The sequence below is a fragment of the Chelonoidis abingdonii genome, chromosome 2 (assembly GCF_003597395.2).
Source record: "Chelonoidis abingdonii isolate Lonesome George chromosome 2, CheloAbing_2.0, whole genome shotgun sequence".
Classification (NCBI taxonomy): domain Eukaryota; kingdom Metazoa; phylum Chordata; order Testudines; family Testudinidae; genus Chelonoidis; species Chelonoidis abingdonii.
Window position 1 is genome coordinate 267,370,015 of NC_133770.1, and position 23,581 is coordinate 267,393,595.

Genomic DNA, 23,581 nt, shown 5'->3' on the forward strand with positions numbered 1-23,581 from the left:
ACAAAGAAAAGCTTAAGGGCTGACTTGATCACAGTTTATAGGTACCTACATGGGGAATAAATTTTTGATTATGAGCTCTTCAGTCTAGCAAAGAAAGGTATATGACCCAATGACTTGATGTTGAAGCTAGACAAATGCTTCAATAAGGTGTTCATTTTTAACAGAGAGGGTAAATAACATCGGAACAATTTACCAAAGGTCGTGGTGGACTCTCTACCACTTACAAATTTTAAATCCAGATAGAATGTTTTTATAAAAGACATACTCCAGGAAATATTTTGGGGAAGTTCTTTGTACTACAGGACAGCAATCTAGATTATCACCCTTCTGACCCCAGCACCTATGAGCTTGTATATATTGTGTCACGGTGTGGACTATAGGGGTGTGGACTATAGGGGTGTGAACTGCAGAGCCCACCAATCTAACTGCCCCAGGTAGATGCTCCTGACACAAACTGCATTAAAGTAGTTCGCTTTTTAGTTCATGCCAGCGGCATCCACACAGGGCAGTTAGATCACAACACTTCGTTATGCTCTGCAGTACACAACCCTATAGTGCTCACTGTGGTGCAGTATAGATATAGCCTGTGAAAGCACTGTTGGTGATGCTCTACCTTTTTCTTCGGTATGCAGAACAGTCAAATCCAAGATCTTTCATAAGCACTAAATTCACTGAGAAAAGTAAATCAATAAAAAATAGCTTCAATGAGAGTATAGAATTATTTTGGCTCATATCAATTTAAATTAGTGTTTTGTGAGGAAAAGTGATATTTCAATGTTTCCACCCTGATCTGTGCTCTACTGGAAACGCACGCAAATCGTGAAACTCACAAAAAAATGGCCTAGATGTGTACCCTGTGAAAATAAATCACTGGTTCATAAACCAGATCCTAGACTGTGAAACCTGAATATACCAGAATATCTGGCAAATATGGACATATTTAAGTAGCACTTAGTGGTATTCTGGGTTTCCTGTGCTGGTGATAAAGCAGTTCTACTGTTTTTTGTATCATAATTATTTTTACCAAAGCATTATTCAGGCATCAGTATTAATTCCTTAAGCATTTCTTCCCTTTTTTGCATTTCTGTTTTCCTTTTTGAGAAAATATAGCAAGTGTTCCAAAGACATGGACTTCACCAAGAGTTTGTGGAAAGGAAGTTTGGCTTTTAGTTTCCTATCTACATCCATAAAGTCCAGTTTTGCCCACAGATGTGTACCCACCATTCCCATTGCCTTTAATAGGAATTACATGACCATTGCTGACGGCAGAACTGGGCACTTTAAATGATTGGTTAAATGTCAATGTAAAGGATTTTCATTGTTTAGCATGTGGCCTTTCTATAGCTTCTTCTGTCCAAGTATCCCAAAGCACTTTACAAACCTTAATGAAGCAAGCTTCAGAACATATCTGTAAAGTCATTAAAATGGGTAAATTGAGTCCAGATAAATTACTTAGCTAATGTTCTATAGCCTGTTAGTGGCACAGTTAAGGGGAGCATTGGGGGCAAAAAACCTAATTCGCTTCAAGATTGAACTTGATAAGTTTATGGAGGAGATGGTATAATGGGACTGACTGCGATGACATGTATCCAGTCAGCAGCTGCCAATAGCACAACCTCCAACTGCTAGAGACAGGACCCTAGATGGGGAGGCTCAGAGTTACTACACAGAATTCTTTCCCAGGTATCTGCCAGGTGGGTCTTACCAACATACTCAGGATCTAATCGATGACCATATCTGTGGTCAGAAAGGAATTTTCCTTGGGGTGAGATTGGCAGAGACCCTCGGAGTTTTTTGCCTTCCTCTGCTGCATGAGGCATGGGTCACTTGCAGGTTTAAACTAGTGTAAATTGTGAATTCTCTGTAATTTGAAGGCTTTAAACCATGATTTGAGGACTTCAGTAACTCAGAGGTTAGGGGTCTATTTCAGGAGTGCTGGGTGAGGTTCTGTGGCCTGCATTGTGCAGAAGGTCCAACTAGATGATCACAGTGGTACCTTCTGACCTTAAAGTCTATGAGTCTATGCGAACCCCCATCTGCTTGCTCTAGGCCTGTGGCAAAACCTCTAGTCCAATCACCCTTCTATAATGTGATGATCCAATGCTGCTCAGCCAATTTAAGGGCACTTTTGCAAATGTCATAAAAAATCCAATGCATTATTAATAGCTGTAAATCTATTTTTAATTACCACAAATTCAAGCATTCCAGAAGCATTTGGAATTAACTCACATATTTGAAACCTGCCTAATGTTCAGGGGAATTAAATTTCTTAGCTTCATTTTTCCTCAGAATAATTTCTACACATGTATTTCTTTGACTGGCAATGTGTAAACTTTTAACAAGAGCTTTGCAAAAACTATTACAAGATTGGGGCATATTCACTATTTTGCCACACGAAGGCTGAAGTTGAAGTCCCCTGCATTAGTGTGTCCTCTTATGCTGGAGAGAAATAGACCGCAGGGGAATCCACTTTCTATCCTCTGTTTCTAGTATGACACAGCTTTTAAGTTTCCTCGGGGCGCCATCAGAATAGAGGCTAACAAGGAAGTGCGCTGATTCCATGCATTCACAGCCACCCTGGTCTATCCAGCCAGTGCCGTCTGGTTTTAGGACTGTTCTGTGTCCCTTGGGAATCCCCTAGCACCGAAGAGTTTGTGGCTGCTTTCTATCACTGCAGCCTCCCCCTCAGCAGATTTTTCACTGCTTGAGGCCTTGTGCCAGGGTCTCTGCTGGCTGATCTGCCAAAGTGAATTTGGAAGAGAAAGAAAAACACCCTGTCTTATATGCTTTTGTTTCAAATACCTATGTCTTCAGCCCTCCCCCAAAATGAATTTCTTAAAATATCTCTATCTGCCTATCGTAAAGTTTTCCGTAGTCCTCACCTCCATAGTGCTTAAGAGTTAAATTTAAATGAATTGGTGTTAATGTAATGTCCATAACAATCAGTAATGAGAATCAGCAAAATTGATGTTACTAGATCAATCAGCACCAAATCTTAACTTCTAAAATCCATCTGCTAGATTACATTCTGTTTAATTGATGAAAAGAAAAAAAGGGGATTTAGGGATACTCAGCACCTTTTAAAATCAGGCTAATTGTATTTTGATGTCTTAATTGGGGATTTAGGTGTCACATTGGACACGTTAGGCTGAAATTTTTAGCCATTCAATAGGAGCTTTTGTGTTGATTATACCACACAGAGGCACAGTCCTTTCAGAAGACCTGAGATCTGAGAAGTGATTGTTGATGATGGATTTTTAATTTTATTTTACTTTCAAGTACAAAATAACTACATAATAAAATAAAGAATATAGATTAGGCCTGTCCAAAGCAATGTACTTGGTGACTCACTGAATTCCATGTTTTTCTAACAATTCTTTAAGACATGTACTGTTAACCAGTCATCCTTTTAAATCTATTGAATGTATTCTATTTAGGTATATGCAGCTAATAGGCTAGTATTCATGTATCTATTCACAATTATTCAAGATCAGCATATCCACTATCCATTTCTTAATAAAGCTGATTTTGAGCTCTGCATTTTACTGCTTTGTGAAATTACAATTTACATTTTGATTCACCATAAAATTCAGTTCAAACTTTTCCTGGTATTTCATCCTAGAGATTTGGCTGCTTTATTTAACAGATTGTCCTTTGATCTCAAGGAGACAATTGCTATTTTACTCCTCTAATGAAGCTTGTATTATTATAGGCAAAATGAATATTAGACCAAATGGTGGGAGAATTCCCAGACGGAAACATGCTTCTTTCTCTAGATCTTGGAAAAGCAGAATAATTCATTTTGTCACTTATTACATTGGGTAAACTCATACTCACTCTTCTTATTTACTCTCCTCTTCTGACAATTGTGGTGCAATATTTGTGTTCATGAAATTCAAGGTATGGGATGCACTGCAGTCACAATTCCTTTGTGATCAAGAGACAGTCATCCTGAAGAGGCAAGAGTAAATCAAGCCACTTCATTAATGTTTTGAAGCAGCTACTGGGCATTTGTGTATGGTGTTTTTAATGATGTAGGCATCTGTCCTTTATTTATTCTTTAGCCTCCTTCAGATTGATGTACTGAGAATTTGCTTCTGTGTCAGTAGGAGTTTCCTCTTACAGAAAGTAGGGAAAAAACTGATTACAGGGGATGTTCTGGAGAACATGGAGGATTGAAAGCAGGAAAGAGAGAGTGGAGAATGAAAAGTTGAAGTTGAGATGATAATGTGAGTGAAAAAAATTGGGAGAAAAAAGGATGCAAGAGACATATGAAAATAAGAGGTGATAGACTGTGTAATTCTGAAATGAAATGCATAAAAGAGCCAGTCAGAGAAAAACAAACGAAACTCATGGCTTTAATCTCTGTAACCATACCCATTACAGATATGCATGCCCCTTACCTCCCAATAGAGCAATAAAGGGACAGGTTTCTTGGCACTGGGAGGAGGGCACACGCCACCTTTTTTCCCCCCTTGGCTTCTAGGAATAGGCTGTCTTCTCTGTTCCCTCCAGGCTTCTAGGGAAAGGCCTTTCATACCCTTTTTCCTTTCCTAGATGTGGGGTAGATGATCCTCTTCACTGTACCCCACAATGCTGGAGTCTCTTCCCCTTCTCGCAGATACTGGAAGCTAGAATCCCTTCTCTCTTTCTCCTACCTGCTAGAATCTCCACTTTTCCCTCTTGCCTGCTAGGATGTAGCTCCTGCCCCTACTCTCCTTCTGGCTGCTTCACTGTTACCTACATAGGGAGGATCTCAGCAGCTCCTCCTTTTCCACAACAATGCCATCTCCCTTCTTCTATGGATGTCCCAGTTGCTCTAATGCCACCAAATCTGCTGTCATTTGCACCTTTCACAAATATTTGATTCTTGTGATAATTGTTCTACCTACCCTGCCTAACACAAGACACAGATGCTGAAGCAGCAAAATCAGGTTGGTGGGAATAGCATGAGCAGTTCTACCCCACTGCTGGGCATATGGCCCAGTCAGACAAATACAGAATAGCTTTGGAGACTGGATCATGGCGTAAAACTACAGGCAGCCTATTATAGTGGATCACATTGTGAAACCTTTTTTGTCCCCTGTCAAAGGTCTGTTACAATTTTGTAGTATAAATTACCACCAAAGTGAGTATCAGAGGGGTAGCCGTGTTAGTCTGGATCTGTGAAAGCAGCAGAGAATCCTGTGGCACCTTATAGACTAACAGAGGTTTTGGAGCGTGAGCTTTCGTGGGTGAATACCCACTTCGTCAGACGCAGCTAGTGGAAATTTCCAGGGCAGGTATATATATGCTAGCAAGCAACAGAGATAACGAGGTTAGTTCAAGTCAGGAGTGAGGCCTGTTCTAGCAGTAGAGTGTGAAAACCAGGCAGGAGAAACTGTTCTGTAATTGGCAAGCCATTCACAGTCTTGTTTAGTCCAGAGCTGATGGTTCAATTTGCAAAATGACTGAACTCAGCGTTTCTCTTTGCAGTCTGGTCCTGAAGTTTTTGCTGCAGGATAGCCACCTTAAGGTCTGCTATAGTGTGGCCAGGTAGGTTGAAGTGCTCTCCTACAGGTTTTTGTATATTGCCATTCCTGATATCTGATTTGTGTCCATTTATCTTTTCCGTTGACTGTCCAGTTTGGCCGAGTACATAGCAGAGGGGCATTGCTGGCATATATGGCGTATATTACATTGGTGGACGTGCAGGTGAATGAACCAGTGATGGTGTGGCTGATCTGGTTAGGTCCTATGATGGTGTCGCTGGTGTAGATATGTGGGCAGAGTTGGCATCGAGTTTGTTGCAGATTGGTTCTGACTGGAGTACTATGGTCGGTGTGCAGTTGTGGTGAGAATACGTTCAGGTTGGCAGTTCTGTGGCGAGGACGTGGCCTGCCACCAAGACCTGTGAAAGTGTGGGTATTGTCCCAGGATGGGTTGTAGATCCCTGATGATGCGTTGGAGGGTTTAGCTGGGGCTGTAGTGATGCAGGGAGCCTGTTGGTTCTTTCTTGTTTGTGCTGTGCAGTAGAGGCTTCTGCGTACACGTCTGGCTCTGTTGATCTGTTTCCTAATTTTCCTCGTGTGGTATTGTATTTTAGAGATGCTTGGTGAAGATTTTGTAGGTGTTGTCTCTGTCTGAGGGTTAAGCATGCCGGTTGTACCTCCAGTGCTTGGCTGTAGACCAATGGATGTGTGATGTCCCGGATGGAGAGGAGGCATGAAGGTAGGCGTAGCGGTCGGGTAGTTTTCGATAAGGGTGGTGTTACTGGACCATCGTATTTGCACACGTGGTTCTAAAAGTGGACCTCCTGTAGATTGGTCCAGGCGAGTTGATGGTGGGGTGGAGTTGTTGAAATGTGATGGAATTTTCTAGAGTCTCCTTCCCATGGGTCCAGATGATGAAGATGTCATCAATTCGTAGTAGAGAGAGGGGCGTGAGTGACGAGAGCTGAGGACGTTGTTCCTGGTCAGTCATAAAATATGGCGTATTGTGGGGCCTGCGGTGCCCATAGCAGTGCCACTGATCGGAGGTATATATTGTCATCAAACTTGAAATAGTTGTGTGTGATATAAAGGCACAGAGCTCAGCAGCCAGTTGTGCTGTGGCATCATCAGGATACTGTTCCTAACAGCTTGTATTCCATCTGTGTGTTGGGATGTTTGTGTAGAGGCTCTACATCACCACGGTGGCTAGATGGTGTTTTCTGGGAGTGACCAATGCGTTGTAGTTTCCTCAGGAAATCAAGTGGTGTCACGGAGTAAGCTGGGTGCTGGTGGCATAGGGGTCTGAGTAGAGAGTCCACATATCCAGACAGTCCTTCATGAGAGTGCCAATGCCCGAGATGATGGGCGTCCAGGATTTCCGGGTTTGTGGATCTTGGGTAGTAGATAGAAATAACCTGGTCGGGGCTCTAGGGTAATCGCTGATTTTTCTTGTGTTAAGTGTAGGGAGTGTCCTGAAGATGTCATTTCTTACGGATATTCCTCAGTGGGATCCTTGAGGAAGTGAGACCTGTTAGAATATTGAGTATTGGAGAGTTGTCTGACGGCTCCTTCTTGGTAAGTCGACCTTTCATGAATGACACAGCACCTATAGCAGGACCTAAGGCGGCTATCCTGCAGCAAAAAAACATTACAAGGACCAGACTGCAAGAGATGAAACTGCTGATTCAGCTTCACTTATGCAATGTTACACCATCAGCTCTGACTAAACAAAGACGTGTGAATGAGACTTGCCAATTACAGAACCGTGTCTCTCTCCTTAGTTCTTCACACCTCTACTGCAATATGAACAGGGCCTCACCCTCCCTGACTGACTAACGCTCGTTATCTCTAGCTTGCTTGCTAGCATATATATACCTGCCCCTGGAAATTTCCACTAGCTGCGTCTGACGAAGTGGGTATTCACCCACGAAAGCTCACGCTCCAAAACCTCTGTTAGTCTATAAGGTGCCACAGGATTCTCTGCTGCTTTCACCAAAGTGAGGGTTCATATAGAGCCCTTCAAATATTTCCTTGGTGTGATTAAAGTAATGGTCATTATAGGGACTGGAAATCTATGTGATCAAAAGAAGGATCCTGGGGCTTTGACAGGTACGCAGCAGAGTAATGTCATCTTCACAAACTGACTTCTGAGATTACGTGCCTTTCCTGCACCTGGCATCAGCAACAGTGCCAAACACAGAGGAGATGGAGTAACTTACGAATCAGCATTAGGTGAAAGAAGAAATTTGTATTTGTTGCATTTAATGTTCTTAGTAAAACAAGCTGAATAATCCCTGAATAAATGACACTTCTCAAGGTAAAATCCCAATTGAAGAAAAAGTGGTCAGTGGGACATTCAAAAAGTTACCTTGAATAATGATAATTTTGGCAATCCCAAACGTTTATCTGCTGGACACAAGGCAGAATTCTTACAAATTTAGCCAAAAATATCTGCAGTCACTTGACATCCTTGGTCAAAACAGAAATTACCTTTTTGTTGTTTGTGACCACTAGGCACAATTATATTTGTAGTTGGATAAAAAGTGGTGAACTTTTTTTATTTGTGCTAAATGTCTTGTAAACATACATTATTAGCAAGCAAGCAGGAGCTAAGAACAAAGGTCTCAAGTGATGAGCTGCCCCAAGCCTGTTTACAAGTCAGTTATTCATTTTACATAGAGTTCTGTATAGTGGCTTTTTAAAATTTAAATGAGAAACATGGCTAGCAATGCGTGCAAAATGTTCATTCATTGTAGTAAACTACAAAAATATTGCTTTTATGCAATGAGAGAGCCATTGTAGAATTTTAAAAGGCATAGAAATAAAAGACTCAGGATTGGAGTGATTTAAACAAACTCACTAGGATATAGTAGATGATTAAAATACAATCTATAATTACATTACACTGGTATCAGGTAAGGATAAAAGCCTATAAATACACTGGGGTCAGAGTAAGCATAAAAAATGAAACAGTTATTTGAATAATCTGAGATCAAGTTGCAGTAATTAAAAATGAATGTATTATTCAAATGAAGGAATTAGGTTACAACACTCCTCATATGAAAATATTATTGAGACAGACTGAAATAAGTTGGAAATGATTTTGATAAAAAATGGGTAAAGAAATATAATGACTTTCATTGGTGAAAAAGTAGACCATCACTGTGGATCAGAGTATTTTTGGATATCAAATATTCACTCTCCTGCTTCAGATCCCTCACCTGAACTGTCACCTTTCTACTCATCTTCCAACCCTCACCACCACTCCTAGTTTCCTTCTGGATGCTGCTCCTTCAAATACATATATTAATCCATTAAAAAGTAAAATTGCTGTAGCTAAGGACTGTATTTACATGCAGATGCTCCCACAAAAGAAATAAAAATGTATGTTGTTTGCAGTGTTGCAGCCTGCTGGTCCCAGAATATTAGAAAGACACAATGGGTGAGATAATATCTTTTATTGGACCAACTTCTGTTGGTGAAAGAGAGAAGCTTTTGAGCTACACAGAGCCCTCCTTCAAGTCACCGTCACAACCTCAAAAAAGAACTCTGTGTAACTCAGACGCTTGTCTGTTTCACCAAGCGAAGTCAGTCCAATAAAAGATATCACTTTGCCCACCTTGTCTCTCTATATAGTAACGGGGTATCCTGATCTCACCCTTACTCCCATACACACACACACACACTGCCATCCCATTATCTTTTATTGCTGTAGTCCAAACTGCTTCCCTAACCCAGTTCCCCTTCTTTCTTTGTCATCTCCTGTTCAGTTTTGGGGTCCAGTTCTACAACTCAGACTCATGCTACCTATCACATACTCGTGCAGCTAGTTGTACTTACTCACAGATCTCAATACTACCCTTGGTAAATAAGAATTACAAAAGCTGGCCCTTAGATAGTAAACTGTGTGGGGCAGGAAGCTCTCCATGAGGTGCCATGATGAAGACCTAAAGCGGTGAGGGATAATTAATTATTAATCATAATTAATAATGAATGAGACTATAAGCAAATTGACTTTTTTGAAGTAGTGACCTTTGTATTCCTTGTAATTAATTAAATTTTTAAAATATGTCCAAGGCTCTGTTTCTGCTCCCTGAACGGCATAGTCCTTAAACTGTTGTCCTCAAGGAAGAAGAGGGTACGTGTGGTGCTCTATAACAGCAGGAGTCCTTGAAGCTACATTGGTGGATTCATTCAGAATTCTTTCAGGAAGAGGGGAGAGTACATGCCAGAACTAGAGCATGGGATGTGGACAAGTTTAATCATTTTCATCCCTTGACTAGTGCAGCCTCCAGCTCCCTGACCTTCCTGATAATTTACCTCATGCCCTTCTATATTCATGCATATAGAAGTTTACTGAGAAAATTATTCAGCCCAGCACCATGATCATGTTCAGTCCCCATAAAATCCCTTTTCTTGCTTCCTATAGTAGATTCACTCTTCTCATTGTCACCTTAAAAACCTTCTAGTAGATCTTTCACACCTGTCTTTTCTTGTCTCCTTCATCTTCCCCATTGCACACTCTCTTTGCTTAGTGTAATATACTTTCCTAAGTTCCCCTTTCAGATGCTTCCCCCACCCCCAGCTTCTTTAACGAGGCCATCTATGCTGGAACTTCCTTCCTGATCTCCCCTCCTACACCGTCCTCTCTTCCTTTAAGTTCTTCCTCAGAGTTCTTATTGTCTACTCACTCTTTGACATCTGGAGAACAAGTTATACTTATTAGATGTAGTTTATATTTCTGAGCTAATATTTAACAGTTGTTTTAATTATAAAAAAAAGGAATAAATATGATTAGAAGCAAAACAGCCAATCATTTACCCACAACAAGCACACAACAAAAGCTTTTCAGAAAACTACATGATAGTTATGGCTTTATATTGACTTCATTCCCTTTTTGCCAACCTGGGCAATTAATGCAGCTGTTATTTACTGTATGTAGAGTAAATGTGAAATGTGGTATAACCCTATTAATTCAAATCTTCAGAGATTATAATTTCCTTAGAACTATCTTGAATTGATACCTGAACGAGATTGAATACAGTGCTACCTATGTGGTTCATGTTTCCTGGCATAATCCGTATCTACAGTAGTTGCATGAAGAATTTTGTTTATCCCAACTAGTTATTGATTACCTATACAACTGACTTCTCATCATAATGAAGAGCTTTCCTTTTTAGCCAGACATCATCTAGATATATGGGTCACTGTAAGGGTTTGAGAGAATTCTAGTAAGGGCCAGCTTCTTATGAGTTGTGTGATAGCAGACACATTGCACATGTGTTTGTGTTACAATGTGTGTGTAGTTTTACTGGATTGTAGGTTAACAATAATTGATGAATAGCATATCAGTATGTGTAAAATTAAAACTGAGAAGGAGGGAGTATAAGAGAGAATATGAAGAAAAGGAGATTATTGAAAAACAGAAATGAAAGGAAGTGAAAAAAGAGAGTTAATCAGAGTGTGAGGGGGAGAAGGTACCAAATGAGGATCAACTAGGTGTTAAGATATAGACCTATAATAAGATGTGAGGCTGAAAGACATTTTATGGTGTGATGTTTTTCAGCATCTGCAAGGACTGGTAAATGGGTCCAAACTGTCTCTTTTGAAAAGGGTGATATCTTCCATTATGAAGGTAGATCCTAAATCCAATTTCCACTCCAAAGTGATGGTCTTTCCAATGTCTCAGTAAAACTCTGGCATAAAATAAGAACTGTGAGGACACATTTTTAAAAATAGGATGGTATGGGACTATCTTCTCAAGGCCAAAGAGGCAGAGTCTAACAGAAGAAGAACTGTAGCATTTTAGTGCTTCTGAGATGTGGATGCAGATGGTTGTCCACATGACTGCTAACTTGTGACAGAGCAAAAAATGTAAAATACAGAAGCATCTCCAGCAACTTGTAGATAATGTGAGTTTCACTGCCTATCAAAAGGCAGGTGTTCACTACACTTCATTCAGTCTTTTGTTCAGAGTTACATGTTGGTTAGGCGATGATGAAGTACACTTTTGCACTGTGCCAGATTGTTGACAGACTTCCTACCTCAAAGAAGTTCCAAGATGTTCATTATACTTTGTCCTGGGTAAACAGGAAGATGAGTCATAGATAATATTTAACCACCAATAACATTGGCCAGTGAAGTATGAAGATGAATCTTTGGATGGGGAAGTGGTGTGATTAGGCCTACACCAGTGTATGACTTTAATAGCAGGTTAGCTTTTTCAAGCAACCAGGAAGGCTTGAGTCGTAGTTCCAATCTGCAACATAAAAATCTCCCTTTCAAAGGATATGGCCCAAACCTTTGATGGGACCTCTCTTAAATCTCTGATATAAACTAAAACCTGAGCAAGGTGGGGCCTATCTGCTTCATACAGGGGACACATTGGCCCTCTACAAAGCCACTGAAGCTTCCATGCAGCCCCCAACAAGGGGCAGAACTTTGTGTTAGCCCTCTGCACCTGGGAGAATTTTACCTCAGAATAAAATCACCACCTCTTCTAAGAGGCAGCTCATTTGGGAACACTGTGTCCTTGTCACTGAATTTCTTTTTTATTTACATGAGAAGCTAAGAGGTACATTTGCAAGACTTGCACAAAGAATGACTCCCATTTACTTAAGTGGGAGTCATGCAGCTAAAACATAACCTAAAGCATCCTTTAATGCTATTTTGCTTTATATATTTAATTTCCTTTGATTGACTCACAGTAGTATAAACTACATGGAAGACTTGAAATTAAGAAGGTAATAATTGGAGGTATACCAATCTCCTAGAACTGGAAGGGACCTTGAAAAGTCATTGAGTCCAGCCCCCTGCCTTTGCTGGCAGGACCAATTTTTGCCCCAGATCCCTAAGTGGCTCCCTCAAGGATTGAACTCACAAGGCTGGGTTTAGCAGGCCAATGATCAAGCCACTGAGCTATCCCTCCCCCATGTTATCCAGGATCATGAGCTGCTTTATCCAAAACATAATTCTTGCTATTCAGGATGTCTTTCTATGTAACAATATTATGCAGTAGTACAGTATTAAGTATTGTTCCTATACTGCACCCAGAGCCCCACTGGAATGAGTGCAACAACTACCTCCTTTATTTAATTTGATTTTATACAGGGAAAGTCAACAGCAGTAAATAGCTAGTGGCAGACCAATATTCTGGGTCAGAATATATGGGCCCTGAACTTGTATGCTGTTTCCTGTGCTTGCAGCACTGCATTGTTAGGCTCTGAGTCCTCAGCAGTCCTGACGTGCTCCCCATGGAGCTGCACTGATTGGGCCTCCACAGTTGGTGGTTCCTCACAACTCTCCCTTGTAAGGGGGTTCCCAACTCATGGAAGGTGGCTCTGGGATGACAATACAGCACAGCTTAGGGAAACCTCCATGGATCAGTGGCTTGGTGGTGTGTTTATATACTGCTTCTTTGGCCTGCCCACTGATCATCCCCTGGTCTCACACAGTTCTCTAGATCAGCAGGTAGCCCTCCATGGAAACCAAGAGAAGAGGAGGAATGCTATTGCTAAGGCAATTGATTTGTGTGCAGGCCCTCTCTATTCAGGTCTTGGCATTATACATGGGGCCCGTATTATCAATGTTAATATTTATTATTAACAGAAATATGTTAACCTGCCGTGCCCCCAGCAACAGCTCAGCTATATAAATGGTAGTGAGTGGCTGGTGCTACATAAGTTCCTTAGTTAGTTTTAGATAGGTAGCTTTGTAATGGAGTGATTTTTAGCAGAGACGAGTGCCTAGGTGCTGCAGTTAAATAAGGGGATCTGCATTAAAACACATTGGTAGCCATTGACCTAAAAACCTGGTGCTGGATTGCCTTTCCATAGTTTAACATATTCCACAGCTCACCTTCTGAAAACATGTCCTGCCTATGGGATTCGAAAGACACAGGATCAGTAAGGGCACAATAGTTACTCCCTGATCACCACTTTTCTGACATGGATACTGGTCCATTACCTGGTCATGTTTGACTGGTTAAATATTATAGCCCAATTTTTTTTGTGTAGAAATAAACATTTACTTTCCTGATAGGTTTGATGTCCATCATAGAACTCTCTTACATATGGTGCTTTATCCTATCATAGCTTAACTAACTCCATGTCAACTAGGCAATTCAGTTTCCTAATTTCTTTGTATTTTTTAGAATATTTATGTATCTGAGAAAGTCAAATGTTGCATGAATGTGCTACTAGGGAGTTTGTTCAGCTTTAAAGAATTAGTGACATGACCTCTTGAAGGACAAGGGAGATTTTCCCTGACTGTCCCTTTAAATGAACCAATAACATTTCAAATTATAATATTTTTGTTTTATGCTTCTTTCTGATAATTTGTTTGTTCATTTAGATTTGTTCCAGTGCGCTTATAATCTTCTTTAGAGACAGATCTGTGTCTGTTTATTTAAGATATTTCCAATAAGTCCCTAACTGTGGTATCTAAGCAGTGAGATGTAACTCTCTTATACAACTTACTACTGCACCAATGACTCTTTAGCACTTTAGCATCCTATACCTTTAGATCAGATAGTGTGAATCCTTCTGCTTCATTGTTACGACACAAAAATATGACCCAATTGTTAAAATGTACTAGACAAGTATCAAGCATGAGGATATAGCATATAAAGGGTTACAAGCGTGTTCAATCAAACTGCCTGAAATCTCCCAGTTTTATTACACTTGGTGCAACAGTGTAAAATGCTCAAAGCAGGATAAAATTAAATAAATAATAATTGCTTTTCTTCCCTCCCCACCAGAAAAGTGTTCATGCTATGCACAGAGTGCCATCTGCTGGCAATCTGTGTATTTTTCCAGTGGCCTTCTTGTTACTAACTAACATGCCTCAGGACCACTAGAAGTCCTTACTGAACTAGGAGTATATGCAAATGATTGCCAACAAGAGGAGCAAAAATTATAGTGAAGGGTGTTGTAATATTCCTGTTACAAGCTCTTATTCTGATGTGGTCTGAGAACTGCTTTAAAAATCTGTTTCTGGGAATTATTTGGTATGAAAAAATTGGTCTAGCAATTAACTTATTCTACCAAAAATTTTTTAAAAAATGTTTTTAAAAGGTAGGAAAAAATTAATGTATTGGTTTCAGATAATCTCTTTTAACCATTATTCATATGGCATTAAAATAACTGAATTAAAAAAAAATAATTACATTTGGCAGGAAAATAAGCCCATACATTACTTAATCAATTTCTTTGGTGGTGTTTTTAAAAGAAAAAGAGAGAATAATTTAAATTTACAAATAAAATATAGCTACTCAAAGAACTGTATTCGAAAATTTGCCTAAATTCATATATTCAATCATCTTTAATGATCCATTAGGTAAAGTAAGAGCACACATTTGAAAAACATTCATACAAATATGCTTGTCTATCAAATAATTAATTTCTATTTGAAAACATTAGAATACTTCATCACCAAATTACCAACATACAATTGGATCAATTCTTATCTCGTTTCATATATATATATATAAATAAATATATATATATATATTTAATATAAAAACATACATATTAAAATATTGTTCTTATGTATAATACCTTTTGAATAAATGAAATGCACAGTTCTCTGGAATTTTTAAGTAAACAGAAAATGAAATACAAAACCAAGGTCTAAATATCATAAGGGTCAAACCCTTCGTTGATTATCCAGACAAAATTCCCCTTAATTTCAAGTTTTTAAAATGACAAACTCTAGAAATTCAAAGTTACTATTTAGGTTAGGCTACTCCATCCCTAATTGATTTTATCTGAAAAAAGATATACAGCAGCATACATCAAAGAGATCCTCAGTCTAAACCTTCATTTTTCCAGGTTTTTATTGTTTGTAACTTAACTGTACAACTCCATAATCATTATGGTCCCTATCTTGCATCACTTACTCATGTGCATAATCCTTACATTATGTATTAAATTGACTTATTTATAGGCTTTTTTGTTATGCTCATCACCGTAGTATGTGAGTTCTTTGCAGTCATTTGTCCTCACAACATACAGAAATTACAAACAAAAAGTATCATGCTAGCTGTATTTTGCACTGTCAAGTCTTGACCTAGCATCATGTGACATCTTTAGTTACTTGTATGTCGTGCCCATTTCCCTACCTTCCATGCACTTATAGGTATCTGTTTCTTTGTCTTTTAGGCATCAATCCTGTAAACACATACAAGTGTGAATAATGCATGTGAGTAGTCCCACGGTTCAGTGGGACTGGTTAAATGTGCAAAGTTTCATGCATGTGTGTTTGCAGGATCAAGTCCTTAGATACTGAGCTTTTTGGGAAGAGTGCATTCTCTTGTGCTTGGCAATTGCCTAGTTGTACACTATGAGCAGTAGCAGTAGTTAAAATGATCAGATATCCCTATGAGGTTATCATTAGGTTAGACATCTTTTTATTCCTTTTTTCAAGTCCCTGTTTTGCACCCGTTAAAGTCAATAAGATGTTTTTCCATTCACAGGGGTAGGAGCAGGCACATTGTTTCATAGATTCCAAGGCAAGAAGGGACCATTGTGATTATCTAGTCTGAATTCCTATATAATAGCATAGAACTTCCCCAAAATAATTCCTAGAGCATATCTTTTAGCAAAACATCCAATCTTGATTTAAAAATTGTCACTGATAGAGAATCCACAATGACCCTTGGTAAATTGTTCCGCTGGTTAATTACACTCACACCTTATTTCCAGTCTGAATTTCTCTGGCTTCAGCTTCCTGCCATTCGATTGTGTTATAGCTTTCTCTACTAGACTGAAGAGCCTATCAGACCCCTGCTGAACAGATTATTTCAGTTTGGGGCTGGAAAGTTCATACAAAATAAAAAATGCTGTGAAACCAGCTATGCTTTCTCAGTAGAAACCTCTAAAGGAGCCTCAATTTTTGAAAAAATTGTAGTTCATTGTCACAGTTTTGCATTTATAACTTTGGGTGGTCCATGTTGCAGGTTGGAGAACTATTTGGTCATGTGGATGGCACTAAATCATGGTATGATTGTCTGTCAAATTCAATTTTTAATGCAGAAGCATCTTGAGAAATTGTCATTCTCTGCAAATTATCACTTGTCCTGGTTTCTCCCTCTAACATGATTGAATATTTTAGGTATCTAACAAAAGGACCACTCATCTAGCATTAGAACATCTGATTCTGTCAGTTCTGAAATTCACTGAAAGTCTGCAACTTTTCTCAGGATTAAGAGTGCAAAGAGCTTGAAGAAAGAGTGGGGCAAACTCACTCAATTTTCAGGAAATTGCACCATGGGGCCTGCAAAATGCTCTTCAAGCCGTCTCTGTAGTTCTACACAGTCCCTGCAGGATCCCACAAACCCTTGCCAATGGCACCCCAGGGAACCAACATGTTTTAACTGACGCCCTATTGAAGCAAATGCACCACTTGAAGACATGAATGTATAAGAAAGAAAGGTAATGGAAAGTGACAAGCTGAAAAGGAGTTGAGAGTTTCATTTGCAAGGTTGTGCTTGAGGGGGCATCCATCAGGAAATTCCTATGGAGTTGCAAAAAGAGAAAAAATTAAGGAACAGCAGAGTATGATGAACTTATATAATTCTTTTTCCATAGCAGCAGGCAGTATTTATTACTTTTTTTATTTTTTATTTTGCCAATTTAGGAGCACTCCTAAGCACGGAAAGACAGAAATTAAGTGTACAAAACCCCACAGCAATAATGAAAGTGTGGAATGCTCACAGATTATTTATAAGCATGCAAGTTATGTAGTAGTTGAAGATTTTCTCCCTTCTGTTTCTGTATAGAGATGAAGAATGGTATTTTAATAGGCAGATGGTAAAGACAATTACAGTTTGGGGCTCAGCTGGGAGTTACATCAGTTTATTGCAAATTATTAGTTGATAAATGCTTTTGTTTACAAGCAAAGTCTTAAGCAGCTTTGTAATCAGTTTATCAGCTGCAGCCTCAATTTTGACAGCTTGCCTTTGGGGTATACAGTCATTTCTTCCCTGGTCATTTAGAAATCATGCTGACCACGCAGTCAGTCAGATTGGCAGCTTCTGCGCACCTGTATAATACTCAGTAAACCTGGTATTTGTTATAAAGCCTATTTTTAAAAAATCATCTAGTGAAGAATCTTGTCTAATAACTAATCAATATTAGTGTGCGCTAATTTATTTCATTTGTCTCTGATTCATAATTTTTAAGGGATACTGTCTCATTAAAAATAATTTAAAAAATATTTTTGATCCTAATGAGTTCAATCTTGTTCCTGTTTACTTCACTCGTTTTGGCCCTACGTTACTAATAATGCCCCAGATTATTAGATGGGAAGTAACATACTGTTCACAGTTTATGGTACATGTTTATTTTTGGCATTTCGCACAGATTGCACAAAGAAAATAAACTAGTCACTTTCATGTTTGTTTTTCATCATTTTGTAGTCCTTCGCACTTCCAGGTTTTCAGACAAAGACCAATACTACAGTGTTTGCAGTTCAGACACAGCTGGGAAATGCTTATTTGTTTTGGGAGTATTTTGTTTTTAACTCTTGAAATTTTTTTAAAGGGAAGATTTTTTAATATTCTACAGTTTTGCAAAATAATATTTTTATAACAATTAAGTTTGGGAACAAATTTGACCTGAGTCTTCTTACAAATGTCTTTTCACTTAGCTGTCTTTTTAGAAATTAACCTCTGGAATGTCATATGAGCCTGCTCTCGTTGCAGTCAAAGGAAAACCGCCCACTGACTTAAGTTGGAGCAAAATTTTCCCCATGATGTAAATCCATAAAAAGGAGCCTCCTTTGTCTTTATGGTTATTACAGTGCCCCTTACATCCTGCAAATAGGAGCAGAGGTCACTGTAATCTTTTTTAGGAAAACTGGTTCTATTTCATTATTGTTGTCTATGTTATGGTAGTGCCAAAAGTCCTCAGTCAGGATGAGGAAGCTATAATGGAAGGCATCATACAGATCTAGAGGAACCACAGCTCCTGCTTTGATGAGTTTGTAAACTCAATCCACAACCCTAAAAAGACTTATGCATATGTTTAAATTTACGCGCTGTGAGCAATCCTATCAATTTACAGCCCTGATCTTGAAGTGAACTCCATACGGCACTCATTTTAGGATTGGGACCTCATTAAAGAAAAGATTCAACAAATAAGTGTAACAAACAGGAGGAGGGAAGTCAAGTAATAAAAGCACATGTTTACATGGTTACAGTGTGTACAACTTAATGGTTCCAGATGTTGAATGGGGGGGTTATTAAAATTTATAAAAATTCCGGTTGATCCACAGTCCCCTGAGCTCCCTTGTCATTTGCTCTCCTCTGGAAAGAGTGACTCAGCCCACAGCCTATTCTTTATTTGTTTGTGTCTCTTTGTTTTCCAATTCCATAGAAGACTATCCCAGCTGCCCCTCTACCTAACATTATTTAAAAAAATACAAACTATCCTCACAACTTCCTAAGGTGATGGACCTTCTACCTCTACATAACCCTTCCTCCTCCTCCTTAAGTACCTGCCTCATTCACTTTACATCGGTCCAAAGGGGCAATGGCAGATCCCTACAGGTGTCAGCCGCAAGAGTGGAAAAAGTCCTTTGAGAAGTAATAGGATGTGCTCTGATTTCCCTGCAGTGCAGTGTTGTGAATGTGTCACCAGGGCATGCCCACTTTCTAACCGTATTGGTCTTTCCCAAATCTCCCACAAGCAATCTCCCAGCTCCACAAAACAGTGCATCATGTCCAGAATTGCTGGCATCATTGTCAGCTTCCTAAGGCTATAAAAAGGCCATAGGAAAAGGCTAGCAGGGAAGCAGGGATTCCGGAAACATGTGCACCTTAAGCCCTACCTCTAGTATACTGGGGCTTATCCGCTAATCCTCTCTCCCTGAACCCTGTTGCTGCTGACAACGGCAGCTGAGTCTCATTCCTGTGATGATCTTAAATGGGTTCTTCTCCTGGGAAGTTCTGTGAAGGGCTGCAGTTCACTTGTTGCTGTAAGGCGTCCAAGGGTGGAGGAGTTTGCCGAGGCAGTATGCCCCCAAAGTCTGGGCTTCATGATTGGGGAGGAGGGTGTTAATGTACATGGCAGGGCCGTATTACATCGTTCACTGTTCTTTCATGATTTTCTAGATAATACTTAGCTCTGCTTCAGTTCAGGGGATGGACTAGATGACCTATGGAGGTCCCTTCCAGTCCTGTGATTCTGTGATTTTTAGCTCATGAATATTGATATGTTCCTTTTTAATATCCAATTAATATCCATAAAGTAATATGGACAAAAAGTATTGCCCTGAGAAAAGAAATAGTTGCAGTACTTGTAAAAGAATTACTTCTGCTCATTTGTTAGCATTTATGATGAATTAAGGAAATATAACAGGTTTAGCATTTGTGACAGCACTTCAGTTTCAACCCCTAGCAGCAGACCCAACTTCTGGTGATATCGGAGGATATTTCAATTTTCAGTTTCATTCAGGCCTTTTAAGTAAGTGTTGCCATTTGTGCCAAATATTTAATAGTTTTAGGCTGTGGACTGTCGTCCACCAGGAACTGATTTCACCTAAGACTTTTTACAGCCATCTAATAGAAAGATATGTATTCACTCTGATTAGCTCAGGATTTGAATGAGGGTCCCAGAAGAAATATATAAGCCTCTTAAATGCACATAACTTCTAAGGATATGGGTTTAACTGTTTCCCCCTGTGGTAAATAAGCTGTGACAGCTCAATCGGGGGTAGGGGGTATAAATAAAATTACCACATTATTTTCCTGTGGATATTTTCTGAACATTGGTGTAGTTTACCTCTGCATCTAATGGAATTTTACATTGTTTTAATTCTAGGATTTCTTTGAAAGAAACAAATACAAAATCCTCAAATGCATAAAAAAAAAGAAGCTGACAGCAAGGGTAAAATGAGAGGTCAAATCTCATTTCTAGATATACCAGTTCTGCTTTAGAAATATGCAGTTTAGGTGGGGTTCAGTAGCTCAGTATTGCAGCATTAATGAAAGAGAGCTACTGAAATTTTGTAACTATCCTTTAACCGGTGGTCATGCAGGAAAGAACGTCTATCTCATTGAAAGAGTTTCAGCAGAGAATGCTTCAGTTTTGATTCTTTTTTCTCCTAGGACTGCAGAGAGATTTTAAAAGCTATACTGAGGAAATAAACTATATAATAGGTGACAGTTTTTTATGAAACGCACTGTATTCAAATAAAAGCATTTACTCCTGTATTGTATTGCTAAGGAATCGGTCCTTGGTACTTAAGTCAGTATCAAAACTCACAGTCATTTGGATTAAGGAGCAGGCCCTTGTTCTCTTAAGAGGTATATTTCTTCTTTATTTCCAATCTGACATCATATTTCTTAAAACTCAATCATCTTGGAATCATCCCTTTCAAAGCTGTCCAGTGTTTAGTTGAGTGAGTCTTCTATTGTATTGCATAATATAATGCATTACTGTTTCTTTATTTTGTAGCATCCAGGAATTAAAAAAAAAAAAGAAAAAGCAAGTTTCATACTTTATTCTGAGCCAAATGCACTACATTTCTCCCAGGGAATGTGAGTGCTTGCTCTTACACTTATTGTTTTAACATTATATAATATAATAGGTTTTACAATTTCTGCAATCAATACACTTCAGAGTTATAATATGCCAGTTAAAATTAGAGAGGGAGTATCATTTGACAATCTCCTTTGATCGGTAAACAAGGAAAAATTATGCAACATCCTAAGAAATCATCTCATTAATTTTAATTTAGCATTGTAAACATTGTTATAATTGTTAGAGAAGTCCAAATTTGCATGCCGGGCTGTTGAGATGTTCTCTAAAGAGATGTGTGGAATCCTGGCATTAAAATACTTAGATGGCAAAAGTGTTCTGCAAAGTATTTAGTTTGTGCATACAAGTTTAAAATGTTGAGAATTATTTATCAACAGAAAAGATTGTTCACAAAATGCTTTTGATTTATTGCTGTATACACTACAGATCCATATCAATTATGCTTACATTATTTTATTCAAAAATTTGTATAAACCACGAGTTGGCATATTAGAGAATACTGAAAAGGCATTAATCAACCTAAATAAACAAGTACACAGATCTATCTAACAACTATGAAGTAGTTAATAATTTTTAAGCAATTTTATTATAGAAAGGAGGTCTAAAAGTGTAGTGCTTAATTATCTGGACTCCTCTGTGCTGGGCTCTCTTTTGATTATATTAATGAAGCAGCTGGCCCATTGTTTCTCTTTAATTCCTCTATTGTTTTAAGAATATGTCACAGCTCTTTATTCTTTTATCAGGTGCTGTGCAGGAGGATCCACACAATACCTCATATTCCTACTGTATTTGCCAATGCACAAAGAAACCTCCAAAGCATTTTTCAAAGAAGGGCACACATAATTTATAAGTTCTATTCCTTGCACTACTCTGCTGTCAAGAATTTCAACAGTATTGGATTTGAATTCATTGTAATTTTTATTAAACAACGTGGCTCCATATTGATATAAGTACTCTGTTAATGTCCAAAATTAGAGATCTGGGCAGTAAGTTGTGCCGTACTGAAATGGGGGCATTCATCAGTATAGGAAATTATTCTGAATAGTCACAACCTCATGGGGGGAAGAAAAACAAATGTGAAGATTGTGTTCTGTTATGGATTTGCAAATTTCCGTCAAATGCTTGAAATAAAACACAAAGCAAAGATGATATAAAATAAACAAACTTATTTTTTCCCCAAGGCTGTTAACAAAATATGTCCTTTTGTAAAATAGGACCATTTCATTCAGAGAAGGGAGAAGTTCAGTGCAGTTGATTGTGCCTGGAAGTCATTATGATCCGTAGACTAATACAAGCTGTTGATTAAATGACATCTGATAGTCTTCTGACCCTCCTTTGTAAAAACGTATGTATACAGGAAATGGCCTCTTATGCTGTTGCAATAACACAGTCAAAAACACTAAGCACAAAATATAAGCAGCCAAAACAATACTTTAGACTCACTGGCACAGTAGGTTTGTATTCTGAGACTGTTTAAGTATGAAGACTGGTTTCAATAGCAATTATTTATTTTCTAACCTTGTACCTAAGATATACAATCAAAAATCCAGATTCAGAAGGTTAGGCAGACCAAGTTTTGATTAATATTTTGGATAAAAAGACTAAACAATGGCAGGACTGGCTGTACATTTTTAATGTGTGTATTCCTTTTCATATATGGAGTAAGATTGCTGCACTACCATGACGGTAGTGCTTGTGTCTATAGGATTCAGTTAAAATGTTCTTGCATTGTATTTAGTCATTGCCTTTGTTTTAAGGGGGAAGTTAAACTATTTTTAGCAACCTGCTAAAAGCCAGTTCTAATAAAAGCAACAAAGTTACTAATCAGAGACCATATGCTGCTATTGATTTTTAAGCAGAGCTTCACCCATTTTAAGTCAATGGGGAATTCTGCTTAAAAATCAATGCCACTCATATAGCCCCTTCACTTTAAAGCTCCCCTTCAGTGAAAATCACTGAGACAAAAGAAAGTAAATAAAGGCTGAATTATTTATAAAATCTCAAAATCAACTTCCGTTTTATAGGGAGAGAAAATGAAGAGGCTATTGAAAAATCAAGCAACTTTCTATTATATATCTAGATGTGTATCTTACATAAAATAAAGTTTTCTAGTAGTATATCTATCTATCTCCTCAGTGCTCCCTATCTACTGAAAGCAGAGTATTACGACATCTGAATGTGATTTAATTGGTTCAATTACTATATATATTTTTATACTAAGCTTGGTTCCATATCTTGATGAGCCCAGATGTAGTTCTGCTAGTGGTTTACAACTACCCATTGCTTGCATTTTATTACTTTTATAAAGCAAATGTCTATCAATCATATAGATAAATTAGAAAAAATTCTGCAAACATAGCTCATCGCAAAGATTTTTACAGCAAGGTGTGTAATTATTAACCTGATTTTTGCCATTGAAAGAAGCCATGAATTGCAGATAGTGCAGATGAAGTTAAATGCTTTTATATTAGATACGTTTTACTTATATAGTACTCCATAGGTATGGCTGTACAATATAATTGAAGCTTTGTCAGCTCTGTAGCCTAGCAACAGATAATAGTGTTAGGT

At 38.5% G+C, this 23,581-nt stretch overlaps 1 protein-coding gene across 1 annotated transcript in view; it reads left to right on the forward strand.

Moving 5' to 3' along the window:
• ZFPM2 (zinc finger protein, FOG family member 2) overlaps positions 1 to 23,581 on the forward strand; it is a 485,059-nt gene that overhangs the window by 446,522 nt on the left and 14,956 nt on the right. The gene's annotated exons all lie outside the window — the stretch shown is intronic.